Here is a 25,259-nt window from a genome sequence, read left to right on the forward strand (position 1 = left end):
CTTTGGTGCCTGGAGCGTGATCACAACCCAAAGTCGTGCTCAGAGTGTCAGGCCATGACCCCGAAAGCTTTGAGGGAGCAGTCCCTAAAGCTCATGGTGGCCCGACACTCGACTCTGCGGCGATCACATTCTCGTTCGAGAGGAAGGTCTCGAGATCTGCCGCGGAGTCACCACCACTCCTCGTCCTCCAAGTTATCGGGACATTCGGATCACAAAAAGAAGTCGAAGAAGGACAAGCATTCTTCGACTTCACCCTGTCCATCGGATGATACGACGCGGGAAGAGCGTCGACGCTCTAGGCCTCAGTCAACAGAGCCTTCCTCTGGGTTGGCTCTGCGCTTTCCTGACTTCCCAGGAGCCTGAGCCACCCCTACCGAACTTAGGGAATTTTACGAGGCCATGCGCCTCAGTTTTGGGCTGCCCGACCCACCTTTGGCACCTTCGGGCACAGGTGAGTCGTTTGAGGTCCCCTCGGTTTCAAAGGCTTCAGCCACGGCTCTGGAGAGCCCCTCCAGATCCAAACGCGGATCGGTCCCGATGTCAGTCGTGCCACGGCCACCTTCCAACGCTCCAGACGTCAGTTGGGACCACAATTGACGTAGATCCCATCCTCATACCAGACGACCCGGAGCCGGAACATTGTCGATAGACGCAGATTCCGTTCTCTATGGGCTCTCCTGGGCCCACGGTTGATCCAGACCCTTATTCTTGTGGGTAAGGATACAGGGAGAGTATGGAGGGGACGCTGGACCCTTTAGAATAACAGCTTGACCCCCAAATGGACTGGGTGCAGGATTTGGGTGATGCCAGTGGTCTAGACACCTCCCCTGACACTGGTATGGTCTCTCCTCCTAGCGTGGCTATGGAGGAGGGTGCTTCTTATTCTATTGTGGTGAGAGGGGTGGCTGAGGTCCTGGACCTCAAGCTACCTTCTAAGGAGGTTAAGCCTAACATCCTAACCAACATGCTTCATCCAGGGTCGTCTTCTTCCAAGCCCCTTCTACCCTTTAATGAAGCACTGACAGACGTCCTTTTGGGTACTAGGTCCAGACCCAGCACAGGGGCTCCTCTGAATACGACGATTTCACGCTGCCATCGGCCTGCGCCGTCAGACCTGAAATTCTTCACCCAACACCCCACGCCTGAGAGCCTTGTCATCCAGGCTTCTTCTTCATCTGGCGCATTCCCTGCCGCACCCCCAGATAGGGAATCAAAAATACTGGATGATTTGGGAAAGAAGTTGTTTTCTTCAAACAGTCTAGCGCTGAGGTCTGTGAAAACTGCATGCCTTTTGGGCTGTTATTCCCATAGTCTCTGGGATACGGTCGCGCATGTGCTGTCTGCAGTTCCACAGGAGGCCCGGACTGTCCTTTCCCAAGCCGGAACAGATGGGAGGGAGGCAGCTAAGTTCATGATTCGTTGTGGACTGGATACGACCGACTCTCTGGGCAGATCGGTTACATCAATGATGGTATCGAGATGGCACGCCTGGCTGAGAACATCTGGCTTTTCAGGGGATGTCCAGCAATCCTTGATGGACATGCCATTTGATGGCACAGGTCTCTTCGGAGACAAAAGGCAGACTCGGCGCTCAAGTGCTTTAAGGATTCCCGAGCCACGGCCCGGTCCCTTGGCCTCGTGCCCGCACCTAGACCCCAGCAGTCCGCCTTTCGTGGCTACAGAAGAGGCACCCAACCGCGTCCTTTTCCCCCCGGCCATTGACCCGCGCATGCTGTACAGTCCTTGTGCGGCCACAGGATCCCACGCCCCCAGGGATCAAGGAGCCAGCGGGTCGCCCAGTCCACCCTGCCAACTCTTCAGCCTCCAAGCCTTCCTAGTCTGTGGGTACATCAGGAGCCAGTGGGTCGCAGGATACGCCGTCACCTACCCCAATGGCAGTCCATTACCTCAGACAGGTGGGTCCTCCAAATTGTCCAAAGGGGCTATTCTCTACCCTTCGAGACATCTTCTCTAGCCATGCCACCTTCATACAATCAGATATCGGAGGATCATATGGCACTTCTCCACGAGGAAGTCCAAGCCCTTTTGGCCAAGAGAGCTATAGAGAGGGTTCCGTTACCAGAAGTAGGTCGTGGTTGCTATTCCCGCTACTTTCTGGTCCGGAAAAGGACAAAGGTCTTTGGCCTATATTTGATCTTCGGTCCCTCAATCTCTTCCTAAAAAAAAAGGAGAAGTCCAAAAAGTTGACCATTGCCTCAGGTCCTATCTGCTCTGGATCCCGGAGACTGGATTGTAGTGTTAGACTTGGAAGATGCATACTCCCACATTCCCGTCTTGCCGGCCCACAGACGTTACCTACGATTCGTGTTAGGTCATGAGCACTTTCAGTGCTCCCCTTTGGCCTTGCCAGTGCCCCTCGGGTGTTCATGAAAGTGATGGTAGTGGTGGCAGCTCATCTGCGCAGGTTAGGAGTCCCAGTCTTCCCCTACCTCGACGATTGGCTGTTGAAGGCGAACTCGCACCAGACAATCGTCTCCCACCTCCAGACTATGGTGAAACTTTTGCGTTCGCTGGGGTTCACTATCAACATGCCGGGTCAGACCTGACTCCTTCTCAGACGCTCCCTTTCATCTGAGCTGTTCTGGATACACTGCAGTTTCGGGCATATCCTCCCGAAAAGCAAGTCCAGGATATTCGGGCTATGATACTGATGTTTCAGCCTCTGTCCTGGATTTCGGTGAGAATGACTCTGAGGCTGCTGGGCCTCATGATCTCCTGCATCCTGCTGGTTCAAAATGCCAGATGGCATATGCGGGCTCTGCAGTGGGACCTGAGTTCCAGTGGGCGCAGCATCAGGGGAATCTCTCCGACAAGGTCCAGATCTGGGAAGGGACTGCAAAAGACCTGGAGTGGTGGTTAACGAATCTGGATTGGGTCAAGGTCAGACCCCTCTCCTTTCCCCCAACCAGATGTTACGGTCGTGACAGATGCGTCACTCCTGGGATGGGGTGGCCACATGGGAGAGGCAGAGATCAGAGGCTTCTGGTCTCCAGCAGAAACTGGGCTCCATATCAATCATCTGGAGCTCCGAGCGATTCGACTAGCATTGAAAGCATTTCTTCCCTCTCTCAAGGGGAAAGCAGTGAAGGCGTTCACAGACAACACCACTAGCATGTGGTATTGCAACAAACAAGGTGGAGTGGGGTCGTGGACACTTTGTCAAGAGGCCCTTCACCTGTGGACTTGGCTGGAACATAAGGGCATTTCCCTGGTGGTCCTACACCTGTCAGGCTTCTTGAATGCCAGAGCAGACAAACTCAGCCGATGATGCGTGGTCGAGCACGAATGGCGTCTCCATCCGGAGGTGGCGCAGTGTCTCTTCCTGCAGTGGGGAGAACCTTGGTTAGACTTGTTCGCCTCCGTAGAGAAAGCGCGTTGGAGTTTCCAAGGCGGAACTGGCTCGGCTACGCTTTTCGTCGCAAGTGGAATTCAGTCCTCCTGTACACCTTTCCGCCTACACCACTTATGACCAGAGTTCTGAATAAGATCTGGCAAGTCCGGGCCCAAGTAATACTGGTGGCTCCAGACTGGGCATGAAGAGTCTGGTATCCCGAGCTTTTGAACATGGCCATAGTTCCTCCGATCAGACTGCCCCTTCGGGAGGATCTTCTGTCGCAGCAGCAGGGGAGAGTCCTCCACCCGATCCTGTCAACTCTGCGGCTTCATGCGTGGAGATTGAGCGGCGACAGTTGATGTCATTTGACTTGCCATCCGAAGTCTGTGATGTTATCTTGGCAGCCAGGCATCCCTCAACCAAAACTGTATACACCTGTCTTTGGAAGAAATTTGTGGCATGGTGCATCGACAATTCTGTCAATCCTATAGCTGCTCCTCTTTATTCTTTCCTTTGCCCGGCAGGGTTCCACTTGGGCACTCCTAAGGGATACATATCTGCTATCTGTGCTTTCTTGAAATTACCAGATCAGCCTTCCTTATTTAGATCCCCCATAGTTGGGAAGGTTTCTTAAAGGCCTCACACATCTCTTTCCTCCTATCCCATTCATCATGCCCCAATGGGATCTCAACCTGGTCTTAACATACCTTATGTGTACCCCATTTGACCCGCTTCACAACTGTCCTATAAGGCTCTTAACTATAAAGACTGTTTTAGTTGCCATTACTTCTGCCCGCAGAGTTAGTGAACTCCAGGCTCTGTTATCTAAACCACCTTTTCTTGCCATACATCCTGACAAAGTGGTGCTTCGCACGAGGGCTTCTTTATTACCTAAGGTAGTGACACACTTCCATGTCGGACAGTTCATCACCTTGCCTACCTTTTATGCACCCCCATATCCGTCTCATGAAGAGGAGAGACTCCACCGCCTGGACCCAAAAAGAGCATTGGCGGTCTGTCTTGATCGAACCAAAGACTTCCGGGTGGACAATCAACTCTTTGTGGGATATGTGGGTGCAAAGAAGGCGAAGGTTGTGCAGAAGAGGACCATTTCACGATGGGTACTCCTATGCATCAAAATGTGCTACGCTCTGGCTAAAAAGAAACCCCCGAAGGTTTGCGGGCTCACTGCACCAGAGCTACTGCTGCTACCACAGCGCTAGCACAGGGTGTTCCATTCCTGGATATTTGTCAGGCAGCCACGTGGGCATCTCTGCACACTTTTACCAAACACTACTGCCTAGACAATCAGGTCTGAAGGGACAGCTACTTTGCCCGTTCGGTCCTGCAGGACTTTTGGTTGTGAACTTGGATTGCAGCCCACCACCGGGGATGGTATTGCTTCAGTATCTATTCAAAGGTAAGGAATCTGCAAATAGAAGTCTCTATCAGATGTGCAAGTTACTTACGTTCGCTAACAAAATATCTGGTAGAGACATATTGTAAGGAAATGCCTCCTTGGCATGATTACCCCCTGACTTTTTGCTTTTGCTGATGCCAAGTTATTACTTGAAAGTGTGCTGGGATCCTGCTAACCAGGCCCCAGCACCATTGTTCTTTCCCTAAACTGCACCTTTGTCTCCACAGTTGGCACAACCCTGGCACCTAGGTAAGTCCCCTGTAACTGGTACCCCTGGTACCAAGGGCCCTGATGCCAGAGAAGGTCTCTAAGGGCTGCAGCATGTCTTATGCCACACTAGGGATCCCTCACTCAGCACATGCAAACTGCTTCACAGCTTGTGTGTGCTGGTGGGGAGAAAATGACTAAGTCGACATGGCACTCCCCTCAGAGTGCCATGCCAACCCCACACTGCCTGTGGCATAGGTAAGTCACCCCTCTGGCAGGCCTTACAGCCCTAAGGCAGGGTGCACTATACCACAGGTGAGGGCATAAGTGCATGAGCACTATGCCTTTACAGTGTCTAAGCAAAACCTTAGACATTGTAAGTGGAGGGTAGCCATAAAGAGTACATGGTCTGGAAGTCTGTCAATTACAAACTCCGCAGTTCCATAATGGCTCTATGCAAAGGTGTTAGCCAGTAGATTGGCAAAAGTTATAGCTAGCTTAGTTGGTAAAAAGCAGCATGGATTTATCCCCAGTAGAGACACAGTTGATCATATAAGAAGAAGAATTTCCATGTTCGATCTTGCAGAGCTGCATCGAACAACTCTTGGGTTATTATTATTAGATGCTGAAAAAGCATTTGATCGAGTGTTGTGGAACTTTTTATGGGAAAATTTGAAGTGGAAGGGGATAGAGACAGGGTATATAACGGCTTTAAAAGCCGTATATGAAGCCCCTAAAGCTAGAGTTTGTGTTGGGGGCTTGGAATCTGGTATTATATCAATTTCAAAGGGGGTCTAGACAGGGGTGCCCATGTTCCCCCCTGCTTTTTGCTTTGTATATTGACCCCTTCTTATCTAAACTGGAGGAATGTATAAGTATTAAGTCACTAATCTACTACGGGGAAGAGTATAAGGTGTTTGCTTATGCAGATGATGTAGCCGTAGTAACAAGTGATCCGGAGGGTGCCATCAAGGAAATTGAAGAGGAGGCGAGAAAGTTCGGAAGATATTCGGGATATAAGTTGAATTCAGGCAAGACACAGATAGTATTCTCAGTATATACCCTGATAACGGATAAGCGGGGTGGTACCTGATGCTGTGTATTTGGGGATTAAAATCACTGCTGCTGTGTAAATCAATTGGTGAAACTTAATCTTGCTCCACTGCTAAGTAAAATAAAAAGTGATCTAGATAGAATGCATTATTTGCATTTATCACTTGAAGGCTGCTGCAATGTTTTAAAAATGATGATTCTGCCAAAAGTATTACACTTATTTCGGGCCATTCCCCTTAAGATTACTAAAAATTGGCTTAAAAAAATGGAAAAAATAAGTAATAACTTCTTGTCAGGATATGCCAAACCAAGGGGGGCAATGAAATATATGATGCTTCCTAAGTGTCGTGGAGGCTGGTTGGTTCCTAATTTTACATTGTATTATTTTGCTTGTTGCCTCCAACATATGGATGAACTTATAAGGGGAAACCCCAGAGGAGATATTGAAACAAATCAACCCTCCATATATGCAATGACGGTGGGTGGGGAAGTAAATGGGTGGTTGTCGAAGTTTGAGGAACCAAGCTACTTCAAAAAAGTAAGATTTAAACCTCTCTAAGCAGTTAATAAGGTTTGGGCTCAGGTAAAACGGAGTTTGGGATTGGGTAAGATTACTGTTTACACGCCATTGGATTTTTCTGCTATCCCTAGCTATATTTTCAAAGATTCAATTTTAGCCTTTTGGCGCAGTCAGGGAATAAGGAGTGTTGGGAATATATATGGAAAGTTAGGGTGTAAATCCTTTATGGAGTTGCAATTACAATATGGCTTACCTAGAACCCATTTTCTTAAGTTTCTGCAAGTACGGGACTTTCTTCACTGTCAAAAGCATGATATGTTGGTTATGGACAAGATCCCATTAGTAGAGGCCATCAGCCGTGGTGATAAGATTGGTATGATATATACATCATTAGTTGACTTTCAACCAGATGATATGGTACAACAGAATGAAAGATGGGCTAAATGGCTGGGCAAGGCTGGGGAGTGGATGGGTCAATCTTTAGCAATGGCGGATACAATTTTTCTCTCAGCCAACTTGAAGACGCAGCATTATAAAACATTGGTTGATCTCTATTATACACCAGCAAAGTTGAAAAAATGGGGGAAATCAGATGGGCTTTGTAATCGCTGTAGAGAGGAGGAAGCGGCGATGCTGCATATGTTTTATTTATGCCCAAAGTTGAGAGTATTGCTTTGTGAAACAGAGATATTCCTCAAGAAGATTACGTGCTGTAATGTCCAGTTGTCCGCCATGTTGGTATTATTAGGTGTCATTGATTCAACAGGAGGCATAGAGTCGTCATTGGATAAAATAAGACTCTTCTTATATGTTGCAATGGCAATACTTCAACTTTGTATTGCAACAGACTGGATTAAACAAGAACCCCCCACGTTTGAGGGATGGCGATCAAGATTATTAGCTATTTATAATATTGAATTCAGTTTATATAAACTTAAAGGACATAAGAAGAGACATGGGGGGAACGAATCTGGGCACCACTGACTAAATGGCTGGAGAACCAAGATGTATAGTAGGGGTTGAATGATATTTGAGTGATCTTTGTCATTCCTTCCTTCTTTTGCTTGGTATGCTCTCTTTTCATAAATGTATTGTACGTTCTTTTTTGACATGTCAGAATATGATTAAAAAATCCCCCCAAAAAAGTAAGTGCAGGGTAGCCATAAGAGTATATGGTCTGGGAGTTTGTCAAATACGAACTCCACAGCACCATAATGGCTACACTGAAAACTGGGAAGTTTGGTATCAAACTTCTCAGCACAATAAATTCACACTGATGCCAGTGTGCAATTTATTGTAACATACACCCAGAGGGCATCTTAGAGATGCCCCCTGAAAACATACCCGACTTCCAGTGTAGGCTGACTAGTTTTTGCCAGCCTGCCGCACACCAGACATGTTGCTGGCCACATGGGGAGAGTGCCTTTGTCACTCTGTGGCCAAGAACAAAGCCTGTACTGGGTGGAGGTGCTTCTCACCTCCCCCTGCAGGAACTGTAATACCTGGCCTCAAAGGCTCACCCCTTTTGTTACAGCGCCCCAGGGCATCCCAGCTAGTGGAGATGCCTGCCCCTCCGGCCACTGCCCCCACTTTTGGCGGCAAGGCAGGAGGAGATAATTAGGAAAACAAGGAGGAGTCACCAACCAGTCAGGACAGCCCCGAAGGTGTCCTGAGCTGAGGTGACCCTTACTTTTAGAAATCCTCCATCTTGTGGATGGAGGATACCCCCAATAGGATTAGGGATGTGTCCACCTCCCAAGAGGGAGGAGGCACAAAGAGTGTGTAGCCACCCTCAAGGACAGTAGCCATTGGCTACTGCCCTCTCAGACATAAACACACCCCTAAATTCAGTATTTAGGGCCCCCCAGAACCTAGGAAACTAGATTCATGCAACCAAAAGAAGGAGGACTGCTGTCCTGAAGTCCTGCAGTGAAGACAGAGACAATGACTGATTTGGCCCCAGCCCCACAGGCCTGTCTCCCTACTTCGAAGAAAACTGCACCAGCATCTAAAGGACCAAGAAGCTCCTGAGAACAGCGGCCCTGTTCAAGAAACTGCAACAAAGAAGCAACTTTAAAGCTCCCACGTTTCCCGCCAGAAGCATGAGACTTTCCATTCTGCACCTGACGTCCCCGGCTCGACCTGTGGAAAACTAACACTGCAGGGAGGACTCCCCGGCGACTGCGAGCCCGTGAGTAGCCAGAGTTGACCCGCCCTGAGCCCCCACAGCGACGCCTGCAGAGGAAATCCAGAGGCTCCCCCTGACCGCGATAGCCTGTAACTAGGGACCCGACGCCTGGAACCAGCACTGCACCCACAGCCCCCAGGACCTGAAGGAACCGAACTCCAGTGCAGGAGCGGCCCCCAGGCGACCCTCTGCCTTGCCCAGGTGGTGGCTACCCCGAGGAGCCCCCCACCCCCGTGCCTGCCTGCATCGTTGAAGAGACCCCTGGGTCTCCCCATTGATTCCTATCTGAAACCCCACGCCTGTTTGCACTCTACACCCGGCCGCCCCCATGCCGCTGAGGGTGTACTTTCTGTGCCTGCTTGTGTCCCCCCCGGTGCCCTACAAACCCCCCCTGGTCTGCCCTCTGAGGACGCAGGTACTTACCTGCTGGCAGACTGGAACCGGGGCACCCCTGTTTACATTGAAGCCTAAGTGTTTTGGGCACCACTTTGACCTCTGCACCGGACCGGCCCAGAGCTGCTGGTGTGGTAACTTTGGGGTTGCCTTGAACCCCCAACATTGGGCTACCTTGGACCCAACTTTGAACCCTGTAAGTGTTTTACTTACCTGTGAACTTAACATTTACTTACCTCCCCCAGGGAATGTTGATTTTTGCACTGTCCACTCTTAAAATAGCTTATTGACATTTTTGACACAACTGTACATGCTATTGTGATTATTCAAAGTCCCTAGAATACCTGAGTGAAATACCTTTCATTTGAAGTATTACTTGTAAAATCTTGAACCTGTGGTTCTTAAAATAAACTAAGAAAATATATTTTTCTATATTAAAAACCTATTGGCCTGGAGTAAGTCTTTGAGTATGTGTTCCTCATTTATTGCCTGTGTGTGTACGACAAGAGCTTAACACTACCCTCTGATAAGCCTACTGCTCGACCACACTACCACAAAATAGAGCATTAAAATTATCTCTTTTTGCCACTATCTTACCTTTAAATGGGAACCCTGGGACTCTGTGCACACTATTTCTTACTTTGAAATACTATATACAGAGCCAACTTCCTACAGATATTCTAGGTGCAGATTACTTACTGACCCGCCCCTCCTCCTCACCCTGCAAACTTCAGGGACAGGAACTTCGTCTTAAGGGCCTTACTGGCATGGAAAGTTGTGAAAAGAAACTGACGTCAGTGTGACGTGTGGTGCCTATATATGACTGTGACATCATCACGGCGAGCACGACGCCAACAACGCCCGCGGAGTCGACCGACGCCACCTGACGGCGTGCAGCGGTACTGCTCGAAGAAAAATCTCCTGATCCAGTCTGACGCCTGGGGAAGTTCAAAGGTAACGAATCTGCAACTAGCATATGTCTCTACCAGATATTACCCAAGGTAAGTAACTTTTACGTCAGTTTCTTTCTTTCTATGCCGTCATGAGCAGATCCAGAGTTGCCTCCTAACGTTTCATGCCAAAGTATTTAAACCTTGTAGGGACTGTCACAAATAGATCACTGTGACAGATTCCCACGGGGTGTGTCTCTGGTGTTGGGGGCCATGGTCTGAATCCAAAGTTGTATGAGGAGTGTGCCCTGATGCACTTGAAGGCGACACGGGAGAACAAAGTCAACATGTATGCTGCAGTCAACCGAATGCTGCAGGAAGTTGCCTAAGACCAGATCCAGGGACCACTTCCACAACAGGTCAGCATCGAGGTCCAAGTCTTCAGGTATGTTATAGTCCAAAAGGAAGCATAAGAAATACAAGCGTGTCTCATCCCAGTCTTGCCACTCTCCAACTGCAAAGTCGTTAGGCCGTCAAGGTTCCCTGGATTTCATTCCTGGTCCCCCACCAAAGAACCATTTCTACATTCCAATCCAACCCGAATTTCCAGGGCTGTTGGCGTTGCCACAACAGGTTGAGGCGCTTAAGGATTTAGGGGTCCATGCTTCAAATCTTTAGCTTCGCCCCACACCCCCTGCCCCCTAGCGGGTTCCCTCTGGTGTGCCTTTGAGCCTACTGATCAATAGAGGCTTCTTGTTGGATTACTGTTGGTGCGATCTGTGCTTCCTATATGTGCTTGAGAGTTTGCACCTACTTCGGGGCCAGGCACCACGATTCATGCCAGTTCTGGCTACATCACCGGAGGAAGAATCTGATCCCGTTTCTGACTTCGACCCTGAACTGAATCCATCTCAGCCTCAGTAGAAGTCGCACCCCGGACAGTTCAGACGCTCCACACTTAAATATGTTCTGATTCTTATAAGACAATGCCTTTGCCTAGGAGTCGCCCCCAGTTCTTCCAATACTTTTTCAAATCAGACTCAAACCGTAGTTTTTTCTTCAAATTTATTTTTATTATCTTATATTACAACAACAACAATTTGTGGAGTCAGTAAGGAAAGAAAAAGGGAGGAGAAGAAGAGAGAGGAGGAGATCTCCACATGTTGGCGAATTGCGCAAACATACGTCATAATACAGTGTAAACTTCAACATATATTTCACAGCGATCAAAAGAGTATTGGTCCAACATGTACATTCAAATTAAACAAAAATTCCATGTTGAAGAACATGGGAAGGAAGAATGTCAGGTGTGTTTGTGGGCGTATGAATGAGTCGTGTAGGTGGTGTAGTAACTACCATATTGAAGGGTTAACAGCCAAGGACGGGAGGGTGGAGTTCCCCTAGCCCATCAGATTCCGTAGGTTGTAGACAAAGTACATTCATTATAACTGATGGGGTCATCACAGTGTCACCGTTAATGTCGGTATGTGTGGTTCTGGGATGGTATCTCCACAGTATTGAGTAAGCCCCTCATGGTAGGTGAATGTCATTTTTAGGCTCAGCGTTCACTACAAAGATATCCCAGCTTTCACTCCTCATGTGCAGCAGGCCCTTGTCCCACAGGGAGCACAATACGCTCACTTCAGCCTTTGCCCAGTGTAGTACAATTGTGAGCCATTTGGTGATATCTGGCATTGTGGGTGACTTCCACTACATCACTATCTGTTTTTTAAACATAAATGCTAAGTCAAACCTTTTGAAATATTTGTCCCCCTTGACTCTAGGGTGAATTCCAGTAGACATGATTCAAGAGTAGGGGGTGATCTGTAATTTCAGCTGTCTCAGCAGTAATCATTTGCCACATGCAATGTAGCGGTGGAAGTCCTACACCATGTGGTAGAACCCTCCCTCGACCAGTTTACATCTTGGACATTCAGGCACGGATGCAGGGAACATACACTTAATGCGCTGGATAGGTATGCCTTGTGAATGTAGTTGAACTGGGTGAAGCATAATCTAGGATTGCAGGAGACCTTTTTCACATTTTGGACAGCTCTCAACCATGTTTTCAAGGTTAATGGTTTGCAGGAGGACTGCAATTCATCTGTTGAGCACTCCCTCCATGGTTGAGGTAGTGCCCATGGTTAAGGCTTTATATAATAGTGAAATGGCTTGCTTCTGGCCAGCGCCCTATAGCAGACTCTGTCAGATGGCCAGTTAATTTTGTTCATCGCTGGTACCCCAGGTGTCATTGTAGCAATTGATGAATGGAATGATACATTAAGAAATGTCCTGGGCCCATAATGTCCACATTGGACATAAAAGATCCTTCATTGAAAAAGTCCTTATCTTCACCATCTCCTCCTCTGTCCAAGGGGTCAAGTCATGCCTCGCAGTCAAGGCAGGTTTACGCTGTGTACGAGGCTGGCTCAGTTTATGGTGCACACCTATGGTACCCTAGACTGAGTCCAGGCACCCCTTAGTGATAGTGTGTTGGTGCCTAGATAACCCAAACTTTCTAGGGGCAGCTGTGGAGAATAGCTCAGGCTTACCAGGGAGGGGTGTAAAGCACTTGCAATGCCACAATAGTGATATTCACACAAGGAAGACCCACACATCAAGTGTTATAAAAATAAAGTAGTCTTTATAATAACACTAGTACTATCCTAACTGTTGTATATATCCACTTGGAGATATCTACATACAACACAAATGCTCAGTAACCAGCAGGAAAAGCATAGGAGCACATAGGGCCTTATTGGGGGTGGAGACAAACCATATACTAAGAAAGTGGTATAAGAATGGAGGTGTCCAACCAGGGTATGTGTTAGGATCCCAGGGGCTAGGGAAGTACGAAATTACCCAGGGTAAATAGAAATCCCCCAGGCACCCGTGTGCAGAGGTATTATCTAGCCATGTGTCCCATAGGGTACCACAGGACCCTCGCAGTTGGAATTTTCAGGATTCAGGACCCTTCCCAGAGGACCCCAAGGAAACTAGTTGGCATAAGAAAGGTTAGTTAGTAACCCCTCTTCTGGATACCCAGGAAAGTGGAGTACCTACACCAAGGAGCCTAGGTGCATAGGGGTGAAACGGCGTTGGAAACCTTTGTTGGAGTCAGTGGGAGCCTCGTTTGCCCAGCTGCTGTCGTGACCCGTGGACCCCAAGGGCTGATTCTGGACAATAAGAACCTGGAGAGAAAAAAAAAGGACAGAGTCCAGATCACTCGGAGATGTCCAGACAGTGGAGGTAGGCAATGCACACCCTCTTGGGGAGAAGTTCCTGCAGGTAGGTGATGGAAGGAGTACAGCTGGCGGAGTCCAGGTGATGCAAGAAGATACTTGGAGTCACCCAGGAGCTGTCCAATGTTGGTTGCCGGATTGCAGAGGTGTCAGTGATCAGCAGAACCACTAGAAAGCATTGACAGAAGCAGGAAGAAGCTGCAGGGATGTTTGCATGAGTTTGGGGACCAGCAAGGTCCAACCGATTTGACCCTTGGAGCCTGGCAGCAGGCACAGGGACTTACAGGGAGGCTTCAGCAGCACAAGAAAGAAGGGGTCCCACTCTGCAGGACTTGCAGAGAGGTCGCTGTTTTTAAAGATGCAAGGAAATGAAGGCCGGGCTTCTTGGAGTTTAAAGATCCTTGGGAGAACGAGTCAACAAGATTTGGTAACATCAACAGACATGGTGCACAGTGGTCCCGTCCCAGTGGCCACAGCAAGGGCTCGCTCTCTCCGAAGTTGGACAGAAGACATGAAGGACCTGAAGGGGGCCTCAGAACCACCACCTGTGTCGTATAGCCTTTTGATGTCTGTGGGACAGCAAGATCCACCAGCTGGTGGTCGAGTGTGCAGGGGAGTGACTCCTTCTCTCAAAGGGAGATTCATTCTTATATCCTTATGTAAAGAGTCCTTATGACGCTTGTAGATGCACAGCCACGATGTTGCAGAATTCTTGCAGGAGCTGGAGAAACAATGTTGCAGTGGGAGCCCTCCTTATGGATACAGCGTTGTTTCAGTTCCTAAGGCAGTCTAGCAGCGGTTGTGGAGGCTAGGTTGCAAAAGGTGTCTTGCAGAGAGTTCCTTGTAGAGTCTTGCTCGACCAGTCTAGGGTCTCCCCATCAGGGGACCCCTTAAGTAAACCAGAAAGGGGGTTGGACTCTGCGGGGACCCAGCTATGAGAGGGGGTCAGGGATGTCACTTAGCTGGCCTAACCGGTCAAATGCTTACAGCAGCCTCTTCCCATTTGTTTTCAAGATGGCAGAATCAAGTAGACACTTGGCAGAGCTCTATGCACCTCCCTAGGGGAGGTGCTGGAAAGGGGGGTGGTCACTCCCCTATCATGTTTGTATTTTCACTCAAGAGCCCTTAACAGAGATCCTTGTACTGGTGCAAACCAGTTTATGCAAGAAGGGCACCAAATGTGCTCTTCAAAGCAGTCTGGTGGCACTCAGAGGCAACCCCTTCCCTTCCCAGAGACACGTATTTCAAAGGGAGAGGTGGTCAAACCTCTTCCCTGTAGGAAATCCTTTGTTCTTTCTTCCCCTGCTCGAGTTAGGCTCATCAGCAGGAGGGCAGAACAGTGTCTATGGTCGGCAGCAGCACGGGCTGGCATGCAGACCCTGCAAGGCTGTACAAGCAGATCTAGCGGATCCTCTAAGGAACCCCCAGAATACATGGTATCAGGCAACTAACACTGTAATCTGTGTAGTTGAATGATTACAACATGTTTGATACCAAACATGCCTAGGTTTAGGGAAGCCATTTTGTAGATGGGTGTCTCGTGTTGACCAGTGGCCAGTAGATACCTTAAGATGGCTTCCCTGCACACACAAAGCCCAGAAATGGAGTCTGGGGTGTGTAGAGGTACCACTGCTCATGCAGGAGTACCCTCACACTCAGAACCGTGTACCCTGCCCTTGGCCTGAAGGGCCTACCATAGACGTGACTTAGTGTCCAAGTGCAGTGACCGCAATGTAAGGCGAACCTTACATCTAAAGTGAAAGGTACATGCACCATTTCATGCAGACTGCAATGGCAGGCCTGCAGACACAGTTTGCATGGGATCCCATAGGTGGCATAATACATGCTGCAGCCCATGGTAAACACCATTGCCCTGGGTACTTAAGTACCATTTACCAGGGACTTATAAGGGGACCCCAGTATGCAGATTGAGGATGAAAGAATAATTTATCAACTTCATTTTAGTGGAGAGAGCACGGACACTGGGGTCCTGGTTAGCAGGTTCTCTTCCAGGGGATCCTCATTGTAAGGAAATGCCTCCTTGGCATGGTTACCCCCTAACTTTTTGCCTGTGCTGATGCTAACTTATGATTTAAAAATGTGCTGGGACCCTGCTAACCAGGCCCCAGCACCAGTGTTCTTTCCCTAAACTGTGCCTTTGTCTCCACAATTGGCACAACCATGGCACTCAGGTAAGCCCCTTGTAACTGGTACCCCTGGTACCAAGGGCCCTGATGCCAGGGAAGGTCTCTAAGGGCCGCAGCATGTCTTATGTCACCCTGGGGACCCCTCACTCAGCACATGCACACTGCCTCACAGCTTGTCTGTGCTTGTGGGGAGAAAATGACTAAGTCGACATGGCACTCCCCTCAGGGTGCCATGCCAACCTCACACTGCCTATAGGTATAGATAAGTCACCCCTCTAGCAGGCCTTACAGCCCTAAGGCAGGGTGCACTATACCACAGGTGAGGGCATATGTGCATGAGCACTATGCCCCTACAGTGTTCAAGCAAAACCTTAGACATCGTAGGTGCAGGGTAGCCATAAGAGTATATGGTCTGGGAGTTTGTCAAACACGAACTCCATAGTTCCATAATGGCTACACTGAAAACTGGGAAGTTTGGTATCAAACTTCTCAGCACAATAAATGCACACTGATGCCAGTGTGCAATTTATTGTAACATACACCCAGAGGGCATCTTAGAGATGCCCCCTGAATACCAATTCAACTTCTAGTGTAGGCTGACCAGTTTCTGCCAGCCTGCCACACACCAGACATGTTGCTGGCCACATGGGGAGAGTGCCTTTGTCACTCTGTGGCCAGTAACACAACCTGTACTGGGTGGAGGTGCTTCTCACCTCCCCCTGCAGGAACTGTAACACCTGATGGTGAGCATCAAAGGCTCACCCCTTTTGTTACAGTGCCCCAGGACGTCCCAGCTAGTGGAGAGGCCCGCCCCTCCGGCCACTGCCCCCACTTTTGGTGGCAAGGCTAGAGGAGATAATGAGAAAAACAAGGAGTCACTGGCCAGTCAGGACAGCCCCTAAGATGTCCTGAGGTGACCCCAGCCTTGAGAATTCCTCCATCTTGAGTTTGGAGGATTCCCCCAATAGGATTAGGGATGTGCCACCCCCCCACCCCCCAGGGAGGAGGCACACAGAGGGTGTAGCCACCCTCAAGGACCATAGCCATTGACTACTGCCCTCTCAGACCTAAACACCCCCCTAAATTCAGTATTTAGAGGCTCCCCAGATCCGAGGAAACCAGATTCCTGCAACCTGAAGAAAGGAGGACTGCTGACCTACAAGCCTGCAGAGAAGGAGTAAGACGACAACTGCTTTGACCCCAGCCCTACCGGCCTGTCTCCAACTTCGAAAACCTGCTCCAGCGACACATCCGACAGGGGCCCAGCCACCTCTGAAGCCTCAGAGGACTGCCCCGGACTAAAGGACCAAGAAACTCCTGTGAACAGCGGCCCTGTTCAAAACCAGCTACTTCTTTGCAACAAAGAAGCAACTTTCAAAGACTGCACGTTTCCCGCCAGAAGCCTGAGACTTCACACTTGCACCCAGAGAACAACACCTCAGGAAGGACTCCCCGGCGACTGCGAGCCCGTGAGTAACCAGAGACGACCCCCCTAAGCCCCGATTGCGACACCTGCAGAGAGAATCCAGAGGCTCCACCTGACTGCGACTGCCTATAACAAGGGACCCGATGCCTGGAACGAACACTGCACCCGCAACCCCCAGGACCTGAAGGAACCGAACTTGAACGCAGGAGTGACCCCCAGGCGACCCTCTGCCTAGCCCAGGTGGTGGCTGTCCCGAGAAGACCCCCCTATGCCTGCCTGCACCTCTAGAGTGACCCCCGGGTCCATCCATTGATTCCTATCTAAATCCCGACGCCTGCTTTGCACATTGCACCCGGCCACCCCCGTGCCGCTGAGGGTGTGTTTTGTGTGCCTACTTGTGTCATCCCCCCTTCCCCCCACTGCTCTAAAAAAAAAAAAAAACTGGTCTGCCCCCCCCGAGGACGCAGGTACTTAACTGCTGGCAGACTGGAACCAGAGCACCCCTGTTCTCCATAGGCGCATATGTGTTTTGGGCACCTCTTTGACCTCTGCACCTGATTGGCCCTGAGCTGCTGGTGTGGTAACTTTGCGGTTGCCTTGAACCCCCAACGGTGGGATGCCTATGCCCCAGAACTGAGACTTGTAAGTGTTTTACTTACCTCCTAATCTAATCTTTACTTACCTCCCCCAGGAACTGTTGATTTTTGCAGTGTCCACTTTGAAAATAGCTTATTTCCATTTTTACAAAGACTGTATAAGATATTGCTTTTATTCAAAGTTCCTAAAGTATCTAAGTGAAGTAGCTTACATTTAAAGTGTTTACTGTAAATATTGAACCTGAGGTTCTTAAAATAAACTAAGAAAAAATATTTTTCTATATAAAAACCTATTGGCCTGGAGTAAGTCTTTGAGTGTGTGTTCCTCATTTATTGCCTGTGTGTGTCCAACAAATGCTTAACACTACCCTCTGATAAGTCTTCTGCTCGACCACACTACCACAAAATAGAGCAATAGAATTATCTCTTTTTGCCACTATCTTACCTCTGAGGGGAACCCTTAGACTCTGTGCACACTATTTCTTACTTTGAAATAGCATATACTATTTCTTACTTTGAAATAGCATATACAGAGCTAACTTCCTACATTTAGTTTCAATGTAGTTTTTCTCTTTTAAAGTGAATTGCTTACACTTTCTATGCCTTCTACTTTGACTACAGAACGTTTTTTTCCTTTAATTGAAGATTTCAATTGATGTTTAAGAAAAAGAAAAACTTCAAAATAAAGCATTTTTAGCCTGTTTCTCAAAATAGGCTGCATTGGCTGTTTGCACATGTATATATTATATTTGTTTTGAAATTCTCTACTAAAATGTTGTTTCATAGATATTTCATACATATACATGTGTGTATGTTTATGCTCCTGGGTCCCCGCACTTGGGCGGGAATATTCACTGTTTATGACTTTGAGGATACCTCTGGAAGAGAACTAGGATTTACAGGTATGTAACTTATCCATCTCAGTGTACTACAGTCTAAACACACTAACACCAGGCAAAAAAGTGAGGGTAACTATGTCAGAAAGACCCTACTTTCATACAACCGGTATCTGGGTTATGGGAATCATGGTTGAATAGGGGGGTGAGACTTGGCTTGTACAAATCAGCACCAAAACACTCAGTCCATCTTCAAGTTAGTTCCTTTAGCGGAGGACGCTTGCGGTCAGACAACCACGTGTACACACTGAATATACCCAACTTCACATGTATGCTTGTGTGGTGGCCAGGGAGCCGTCATCCAGTTTAATGGCTCCAGCCTGGGTGTGCTGATGTTCGCCACAAACAAGCCATGCCAGTAGCCTCTCCGAGCGGTCACTTTCATCTAGCCAAGTGATTTATAGTCATGTCTGCATAAACGCGTTTCCGCCTTCCTATATGTCTTTCGGAGATCTAGGAGGCAAGCTGGGCCACGACCGCTGTGTCCAAGGGGCACAGCACTCTCTTCAGTGTTATCAATTTTATGTGGAGTACGGATCTCACTCCCCCAGGTAACTGATAGACAGTAACCTCTCACCACTGTCTCGTGAGTGTCCCACACTGTGGGAGTGTGAGCAATGCTGTGCAATGGAGCTGGATTTCGAATGGGCATCTCTGCTTATGCAGGGGTGCCCTCGCACACAGGGACCTGCACCCTGCCCTCTGGGCTAGGAGAGCCTACCATAGGTGTGACTTACAGTGACCTGGAGCAGTGACCTGAAGTGAAAGGGTGCATGCACCTTTCCACGCAGGCTGCAAAGGCAAGCCTGCAGACACATTTTACATGGACCCCCGTGGGTGGCATAATACATGCTGCATCCCATGGGGGAACCCCAGTTGCCCCAATGCCCTGGGTACCTAAGTACCATATATTAGGGACTTATGTAGTCCTAAGAAACCAAATTTAGAGAGAGAGAGCACAGTCACTGGGGTCCTGGTTACCAGGATCCCAGTGCACACAGTCAAAACACTGACAGCAGGCAAAAAGTGGGGGTAACCATGCCAAAAAGAGGTTACTTTCCTACATAATACCCACCTGTCTCCCCCTCCCCCCTCATTGAAGGACAATAGGACTAACCTTGGCCAGAAGAGTCCTTATTGTCTGAGTGGAAATCTCTGGAGAGTACCTCTGCATTGTAGTGGTTACCCCCAGTATTATGTTCCACTATATGGCCCTTTCCCTTTGGAGAAGTGGAGCACCCTATCAGTCTGGGTTTCTGACCTGTGATATTGTAGGAAGGTAGCCTCTTTCTAGCCTTGTTACACCCACTTGTGGCCTCTTTGTGAGTATATGTCAGGGCGTTTTTACTGTCTCACTTGGATCCTGCTAGCCAGGGCCCAGTGCTCACAGTGAAAACCCTATGTTGTCAATGTGTTTGATATGTGGCCAGGACCCCAGTGCTCATAAGTTTGTGGCCTGTATGTGTTCCCTGTGTGGTGCTTAACTGTATCACTGCGGCTCTGCTAACCAGAACCTCAGTGTTTATGCTCTCTCTTTGCTTTGAAATTGTCACTGCAGGCTAGTGAAAATGTTTACCAATTCTCATTGGCACACTGGAACACCCTTATGATTCCCTTGTATATGGTACCTAGGTACCCAGGGTATTGGGGTTCCAGGAGATCCCTATGGGCTGCAGCATTTGTTTTGCCACCCACAGGGAGCTCAGACAATTCTTACACAGGACTGCCACTGCAGCCTGAGTGAAATAACGTCCACGTTATTTCACAGCCATTTTCACTGCACATCTTATAAGTCACCTTTATGTCTAACCATCACTTGGTGAAGGTTAGGTGGCAAGTTACTTAGTGTGTGGGCACCCAGGCACTAGCCAAGGTGCCCCCACATTGTTCAGGGCAAATTCCCCGGACTTTGTGAGTGGGGGGACACCATTACACATGTGCACTACATATAGGTCACTACCTATATGTAGCGTCACAGTGGTAACTCCGGACATGGCCATGTAACATGGCTAGGATCATGGAATTGTCACCCCAATACCATTCTGGTATTGGGGGGACAATTCCATTCATCCCCGGGTCTCTAGCACAGAACCCGGGTACTGCCAAACTGCCTTTCCGGGGTCTCCACTGCAGCTGCTGCCAACCCCTCAGACAGGTTTCTGCCCCCCCTGGGGCCTGGGCAGCCCAGTCCCAGGAAGGCAGAACAAAGGATTTCCTCTGACGGAGGGTGTTACACCCTCTCCCTTTGGAAATACGTGTGAAGGGCTGGGGAGGAGTAGCCTCCCCCAGCCTCTGGAAATGCTTTGATGGGCACAGATGGTGCCCATCTCTGCATAAGCCAGCCTACACTGGTTCAGGGATCCCCCAGCCCTGCTCTGGCGCGAAACTGGACAAAGGAAAGGGGAGTGACCACTCCCCTGACTAGCACCTCCCACGGGAGGTGCCCAGAGCTCCTCCAGTGTGTCCCAGACCTCTGCCATCTTGGATACAGAGGTGTTGGGGCACAATGGAATGGACAGCTCTGAGTGGCCAGTGCCAGCAGGTGACGTCAGAGACCCCTCCTGATAGGTGCTTACCTCTTTTAGTAGCCAAGCCTCCTTTCTCAGTAGCCAAACCTCCTTTTTGGGCTATTTAGGGTCTCTCCTCTGGGCTATTCCTCAGATAACGAATACAAGAGCTCACCAGAGTTCCTCTGGACTTCCCTCTTCGACTTCTGCCAAGGATCGACCGCTGACTGCTCCAGGACGCCTGCAAAACCGCAACAAAGTAGCAAGACGACTACCAGCAACATTGTAGCACCTCATCCTGCCGGCTTTCTCAACTGTTTCCTGGTGGTGCATGCTCTGAGGGCTTTCTGCCTTCACCCTGCACTGGAAGCCAAGAGGAAATCTCCTGTGTGTCAACGGAATCTTCCCCTTGCCAACGCAGGCACCAAACCTCTGCATCACTGGTCCTCTGGGTCCCCTCTCATCCTGAAGAGCGTGGTCCCTGGAACACAGGAGCTTGGTCCAAGTGTCTCGCACAGTCCAGTGGCCCTTCTGTCCAAATTTGGTGGAGGTAAGTCCTTGCCTCCCCACGGCAGACAGTAATCCTGCGTACTGCGTGATCTGCAGCTGCTCCGGCTTCTGTTCACTTTTCCAAGGATTCCTTTGTGCGCAGCCTAGCCTGGGTCCCCAGCACTCCGTCCTGCATTGCCCAACGCGCTGAGTTGGACTCCGAAGTCGTGGGACCCTCCTTTGTGACTCTGAGTCGACCGCTGTCCTCAGATCTTACAAGTGCCTGTTCCGGTGCTTCTGCGGGGGCTGTCTGAGTTGCTGAGCGCCCCCTCTCTCTCCTCCTCCAAAAGGCGACATCCTGGTCCCCAGCAGTACCCAAAATCCTCAACTGCGACTCTTGCAGCTAGCAAGGCTTGTTTGCAGTCTTTCTGCGTGGGAACACTTCTGCATCCTCCAGCACACCGTGGGACATCTTTTTACCAAAGGAGAAGTTCCTGGCACCTTCCTTTGTTGCAAAATCTTTGGCTTCTTCCACCCGAAGGCAGCCCTTTTGCACCTTCGTCCGGGGATTAGTTGGCTCCTTCCCCCACCTGACACTTGTGTGACTTTTGGACTTGGTCCCCTTCCTTTACAGGTCCTCAGGTCCAGGAATCCGTGTTCAGTGTTTTGCTGGTGGTTGTGGTTCTTGCAGAATCCCCTATCTCGACTATACTGTCTTTCTGGGGTAGAAGGGTAACTTTACTCCTACTTTTCAGGGTCTTGGGGTGGGGTTTTTTGGACACCCTACAGTCCCAGAGACCCTCTACAATCTCCCATAGGACTGGGGTCGATTTGCGATTTGCATTCCACTTTTGGAGTATATGGTTTGTGTTGACCCTAGGCCTATGTCTACCTATTGCATCCTATTATGATTCTACATTGTTTGCACTATTTTTCTTACTGTTACTTACCAGTTTTGGGTTTGTGTATATAATTTGTGTATATTACTTACCTCCTAAGTGAGGGTATCCTCTGAGATATTGTGTTTTCTTATGATATTGTGCTATATGATATAAGTGGTATAGTAGGAGCTTTGCATGTCTCCTAGTTCAGCCTAAGCTGCTTTGCCATAGCTACCTCTAACAGCCTAAGCTGCTAGAAACACCTCTAATCTACTAAAAAGGGATAACTGAACCTGGCACAAGGTGTAAGTACCACAAGGTACCCACTATAAGCCAGGCCAGCCTCCTACATATACTCTTAAACTGTGGGCCCTCTAGTTATCTATTTAAAGGTCTTATGGGTAATAGAGTAGGGAAGTTTGGCTGTCCCTGGGGCTTTCTAGTAGGGCAGGGTTGCTGTCCTAAGGGCTGTAGAGCAGGACAACGATGTTGTCCTAAAGGCTGTATAGGTGACTGGATTGCTGCCGTATGTGGGGTAGAACAGGACAGGATGGCTGTCCTAAAGGCTCTAGGGGACAGGATTGCTGTCCTAAGTTGTCAGTGGTGGTGCAGAGTGGTTGTCCCAAAGTTTCCATGGATGGACAGAAGGGCTGTTTTAAGTTTTCTAAAATAGGGCAGGGTTGCTGTTCTACCTCGAGTTCCTTCCAGATGGATTATTTTACCCCTAGGAGCTCAGCTGCTATAACGTTTGGTTCATGTGGTACAGGCTCCACCCTTGGGGTGGTTTCCTCCCTCAGAGGGATCCTCAGTGGGAATGTAGACAGGAGGTAACTGTAGCCTGCCTGTCTGTGTTTTTGGGAGTGTCCTGGGCCATTATTCCAGGTTCCAGGGCTCCTTTTTCTCCTTGGTCTGTGACCTGTGTTGTGGTTAAAGTGAGGAGGCGTTTAAAGATGCCCAACATGGCTGCATGTGCTAGGAACTCTACTTCAGCCCGTGCTGAGGTCTCTAGGTGATTACCTACAACGCACTCTACAGGGAGTCTACCACCTGTTTAGGGCAAGCAACTCCACCCCAGCTAAAGTCTACCATAGCTATAGGGAGGTACTGAATGGAGTTATTCACATCAGTGATTTGTACTTGTGACCAAGTAGGTGTTTTTCAGGTGACAACCAGTTTTTCAGGAACTATGGTGACACTGGCCTCTGTGTCCCTGTAGGCCTCAGCATCATTTCCCACAAGATGCTGCGTGTACTTAGCCATGTTAAGGGGATAAGCAGCTAGGGTGGCAAGGCCAGTGCTACCCTTAGAGACACAAGTTGTCTCAGGGGTTTCTATACCTACCCCAGGTCACACTACCAGCCCAAAGGTGAAACTAACTACACTTTTGGGCTGACTACTGCTCCCACTGTAGGTGCTAATACTAGGGGTACTAGTGATAGTAGTGGTAGCAGGCTTGGTGCTCTTTTTAGGGCAAGTGCTGTCACCTGCCCTGTGGCCTGGTTGTCTACAAAGGTAGCACCAAGGTTTCTTGTTGGAAGAGGACTTAGACCCACCCCCAGAAGAGTTTTGTAGGCCTGAGGAGGAAGTGTTTTGTTTGTCTTTGTCCCCACCCTTGTCCTGATACTTACCTGCTTCCTTCTTTTTGTGGTCACCCCCTGTGTGAACCTTCCTACTCATCCTGGTGCGGACCCACTTGTCTGCCTTCTTTCCCAATTATTGGGGAGAGGTCAGAACTGAGTCCACCAGGCACTAAAGCAGCTGATCAGATACACAGGTGTTTAAAATGTGCTCTCTTAGAATTCGGTTATACAAGCCCGGATAGTAACTCACTTTGCTCCCATGCAACCAGCCTCCCAGAGCTTTCACAGAACAGTCCACAAAATCAACCCAATCTTGGGAGGACCCTTTCCTGGTCTCTCTGAACTTGGTCCTATACTGTTCAGTAGTCAGACCAAACCCGTCTAACAGTGCTGCTTTCAAAACTGTGTAATTGTCTGCATCCTCTTCTCTGACAGTGAGGAGTCTGTCTCTTCCTTTCTTAGGAAAGGAGAGCCACAAAATTACTGCCGACTGCTTCTGGGGGACCCTCTGTACCATACAGGCTCTCTCCAAAGTAGTGAACCACTTATAGTTAACATCTCCTACCGTGTTCAAGTTCCTAGAGTCAAAATTGGCATCCTTGACCCAGGTGTCCCTGAAACTGAAATTAAAACTGCTGCCACCATGGGGTGTTAAGCCCAAACCCTACCTTTCCCTTACTACTGCCAATGCTTCCCTATCTAGAGCCAGCTGCTGCAGCCTCAGCTTGGCTTTCTCTGACCTCAGTTGCCTAAGCTCACTATTTAGGGAATATTCCCCTGCAGTGCAGTAGTGGGTCCCCTCCGGGACTGAGGGGGCATGGGAATGGACAGAGCAGGATCTATCCCACCTCTTGGGAACCCTCTGAACCAGCCCTCTAGGAGTAAAGGTGGCCCTACTGGCATGACCTCCCTTCTCACTACCTACAGTGCTCCTAACAGGGCTGTGGTTTTTCCCAGGTTCTTCCTGACCCTCCAAAGTGTATCGGAAGTCTACTCTTTCTATGACTGGGGTGGGGGTCAGCTTTCACTTCCTCCTCCTGGCTACCAGCATTGTCCTGGTCAACCTGGAGGAGTAAGCCAAGAAGCAGACTCTTGTTTGGATTTCTCCCTGTCTTCAGTTTTCTCTCAGCACACATCTCCCTTAACCCTTGGAAAGTTAGACCCTCATACTGAGAGTCCAGGGCTTGAGCGTTGTGCTCTACTGAAGACATGATATATAGCTAGAGTGGTGTATGAGTCCCTAACTACTATAACACTAGGCTCCCAGCAAAGTTTGGAGCAAGGCTATGCCAGACCCTAGCTTACCCGAACTCAGGAGACTATAACCCTAACACTAAGTGTATAGTGTACTTACAGTTAGTAATGGTCTTTCCTATGGAAAGTACCTAGTGACAGAGTGGTATGGCAATGGCAAGTGTCTTATCCCACCACTGCCACCAATGTAGGAAGCTGGCCTGGTGTGTGGTGAG

General features: G+C 49.2%; 1 protein-coding gene across 1 annotated transcript in view; it reads left to right on the forward strand.

Moving 5' to 3' along the window:
• The window catches only part of IPO4 (importin 4), a 1,872,953-nt gene that overhangs the window by 1,388,250 nt on the left and 459,444 nt on the right, over positions 1-25,259 (forward strand). The window lies entirely within an intron of this gene.

The sequence above is a fragment of the Pleurodeles waltl genome, chromosome 6 (assembly GCF_031143425.1).
Source record: "Pleurodeles waltl isolate 20211129_DDA chromosome 6, aPleWal1.hap1.20221129, whole genome shotgun sequence".
NCBI classification, from domain to species: domain Eukaryota; kingdom Metazoa; phylum Chordata; class Amphibia; order Caudata; family Salamandridae; genus Pleurodeles; species Pleurodeles waltl.